Here is a 3,878-nt window from a genome sequence, read left to right as displayed (position 1 = left end):
TGATCCAAAAATAATACATCAGCGGGGATGGCGATCGAAAAGCTGCCAGAAAGGAATCTCAAGTGAGAACTTTTGAAACAGCTCAAAGTTGTAGCGGCTGTTGTGATTGTCCTCTAGCCAAGCTCGTCAAGATACACTGTTCCACTTGCCGAAGATGTCTTAGGATAGGTTTTCCCACACTTTGTACAACAAAGCCAATCTTTTTTTCTATTGAAAGAATAATATATTGTGGTGTGGGTGATTTCCACAGACTGGGAAATCCATCAGGAGTACAATCTAGATCGTTTTGTTGGATATCGAAAGAATGATCAGAAAAGTCTCCCAACATAATACGAGAAATCTTTCCAAAACTCTAGACAGGATATGGGTGGCACCTGGAGATCTCCTGCTATTACAGTTGATTTCCAGATGACCAAAATCAGTTCCCCTGGAGAAAATGGCTGCTTTGGAAGAAAGACTCTATGGCTTTATACCCTGCTGAGAAGAAGGAGGAGGAGGAGGAGATTGGATTTATACTCAAGTGGTTAAGACGCTGAACTGCAGGCTGTGGAAGGTCGGTAGTTCAGCAGTTCGAGACCCGGGTGCCGCATGACGGAGTGAGCTCCCGTCTCTAGGCCCAGCTCCTGCCAACCTAGCCGTTCGAAAGCAAGAAATTGCAAGTAGATAAATAGGTACCACTTCGGTGGGAAGGTAACAGCGTTCCGTGCGCCTTGGTGTTTAGTCATGCCAGCCACATGACCACGGAAACATCTTCGGACAGCGCTGGCTCTTCAGCTTTGAAACGGAGATGAGCACCACATCCCTAGAGTCGGATTCGACTGGCTTTTGAGCAAGGGAACCTTTACCTGTACCTTTACCTTCACTACCCAAAGGAGTCTCAGAGCATCTTACAATCTCCATTTCCTCCCCCTCCCCACAACAGACACCCTGTGAGATAGGTGGGGGCTGAGAGAGCTCTTTCCAGAACTGCCCTTGGGAGAACAGCTTTGAAATAACTTGTAACTGACCCAAGATCACACCGCCAGCTGCATGTGGAGGAAAGGGGAATCAAAACTGGTTCTCCCAGATTAGAGTCCTCACACCTAACCACTACACCAAACTGTCTGAGGTCAATCCCTTCCTCAAATCCCACTTTCCCTAGGCTCCGTCCCCGAAATTTCCAGCTATTTCCCAACCCAGGTCTACTCACCCGGCTGGCAGGGGGTGGGAGAGAGCCTTTCGGGAGTGGGGAGGGTGGGGCGATGTTGCTGTGTGAGAAGTCTTCAGTGTGATGACATCATGCAGAAGTGTCGTCACACCAGGGGCATCGCATGTCGACGCTCTAGTATTTTGGTCAAAATGCTAAGAGTGTCACAACACAACACGTCCGGCTTGATGACAGTTCCGTGTGACATCGTCACACCAAAGACGTTGATGCGGGAGGGGGCTGTTCGTGGTGGGGCTTCCCCTGCTGGCCGGTGGCAGATTGGAGCCCGCAAAATCAGGGGAACCCCCCTGCCCCAGCTGGGGGTCTGGCAACCCTAGCCTGTCCCCTGCACTTTCGAGCTTCAAGAGGGAGTTGAAGACGGTTTTATTTAGGACTGCGCTTGACCGATTTAGGCCCCGGTCACACGGGAGGTTTAGGTCCGGAAGAGGGACGGATCAGGGGCGCAGCAAACGGGCGCGATCACACCGCAACATCTGGGAAGCGGCGCGCGCCCGTCCCCAATCCGGCCCTTCAGGCTGAAAACGCGTAGCAAAAAAGAACCTGCAAAAGAGCAGGACTTACCTGAAACGCCGCAGCAAGCATGGCCGTGGGATCGCCGGCGCCCCCGTCTTCAGGAGCATTCGAGGCTCCTGGCAGAATTCACTGCCCCCCCCCCCCCCGGCATCTGATCGTGCCGGGGAGGAACTGTGCAGCGGCTCAGGGGATCTATCTGATCCCGCCGCAGTGTGTCTTTTTTTGGTGCGGCTCTAAAAAGCCACACTTTGGCCGTGCTCCTCCCCCCCCCGTGTGGCAGGGGCCTTAGTTCTTATTTACTGTAAGCCCTAATTGAGATTTAAAATGGTGGTCTTTTTGTGTGTGTCTGTGTGTGCTTTTAACGATCATTTTATTTACATCATAAGCAGCCATGAAATTAAAAGACACCTGCTCCTTGAGAGGAAAGCAATGGCGAACCTAAACAGCATGATAAAAAGTAGAGACATCACCCTGCCAACAAAAGTCCGCATGGTCAAAGCAATGGTATTCCCAGTAGTCATGTATGGCTGCGAGAGTTGGACTATACGGAAGGCCGAGCGCCAAAGAATAGATTCTTTTGAACTTTGGTGCTGGAGAAGACTCTTGAGAGTCCCTTGGACTGCAAGAAGATCAAATCAGTCAATCCTAAAAGAAATCAACCCTGACTGTTCCCTGGAAGGCCAGATAATGAAACTGAAGCTCAAATCCTTTGGCCACCCAATGAGAAGGGAGCACTCACTGGAGAAGACCCTGATGCTGGGAAAAGATTGAAGGTCAAAGAAGATGGGGACGGCAAAGGATGAGATGGTTAAACAGTGTCACGGATGCAACGAACATGAAATTGAGCAAACTTCAGAGGACGGCGGAAGACCGGAAGGCCTGGCGTGATGTGGTCCATGATGTGCGACTGAACAACAACAACAACAAAAAGCCTCCTTGAGTTTTGCAAGGTAGAAAGGTGGCTAGTAAATGTTTCAAATAAATAAATAACAAAGTGCGTGCGTCAAATGCCCTCGAGTCGCTTCCAACGTCGGGTGACCCTATGAATTGACGTCCTCCACAATGTCCTACCCTCAACCGCCTTGCTCAGGTCTTGCAAACTGGGGGCCATTGGCTCCCTTGATGGAGTGACCTCACAAATACATGAAGCTGCCTTCTACGGTCCATCAAGGTCCATATTGTCTCCTCAGACTGGCAGTGGCTCTCCAGGGTCTCAGGAGGAGGTCTTCCACATCACGTACCATCCTTCTGACGGGAGATGCCAGGGGCTGAACATGGGACCTTCTGCATGCAAAGAAGATGCTCTTCCACTGAGCCACAGTCCCCCCCCTCCCCACACGTGAATAAGCTGCCTTATCCTGAGTCAGACCCTCAGTCCATCAAGGTCGGTATTGTCTACTCAGACTGGCAGAAGCTCAGACTGAGATCTTTCACATCACCATATATGGCACCCTGACCTCCAGAGATGAACAGTGCTGCGGACAGGAGGATACCTGACACTGACTCAGCCCCTTGGTTCATCAAGGTCGGTACCGCCTACTCAGACGGGCAGCAGCTCTCCAGGGTCTCAGGCAGAGGTCTTTCACATCACCTACTATCGGGTCCTTCTAACAGGAGATGCCGCGGACTGAACTTGGGACCTTCTGCATGCAAAGAAGATGCTCTTCCACTGAGCCACAGTCCCCCCTCCCCACACATGAATAAACTGCCTTCTAACGAATCAGACCCTCGGTCCATCAAGGTCAGTATTGTCTACTCAAGCTGGCAGCCACTCTCCAGGGTCTTAGGCTGATGTCTTTCCCACAGGGGTCATTTCGTAGAAAAAGAGGTGCAGGAGCTCATTAGCATAACTCATTAGCATAACTGATTTGCATATGCCACACCCCCTGGCATCACCGGAAGTGTGTCAGGAGGCAACACCCACCGCTCAGGCTCCACTGGACTGTTTTGGATTGCTAGGACATATGAGATCAGTAATTGATTGAGCACCATTGTTTTAGTGTCGATGCTTTTAATATGTTTTATATGTTTTAACTATGGTACGGTTAATTACCTTGCCCCTGTTAGCTGCCCTGAGACCATCGGGGAGGACGGGATACAAATGTGAAAAATAAATAAATAAATAAATAAATACTCAGGCTGGGTCTTAGGCTGATCT

The sequence above is a fragment of the Gekko japonicus genome, unplaced genomic scaffold, assembly GCF_001447785.1.
Source record: "Gekko japonicus isolate JY-2015 unplaced genomic scaffold, Gekko_japonicus_V1.1 scaffold3548, whole genome shotgun sequence".
NCBI classification, from domain to species: domain Eukaryota; kingdom Metazoa; phylum Chordata; class Lepidosauria; order Squamata; family Gekkonidae; genus Gekko; species Gekko japonicus.
This window is presented reverse-complemented; position numbering follows the sequence as displayed.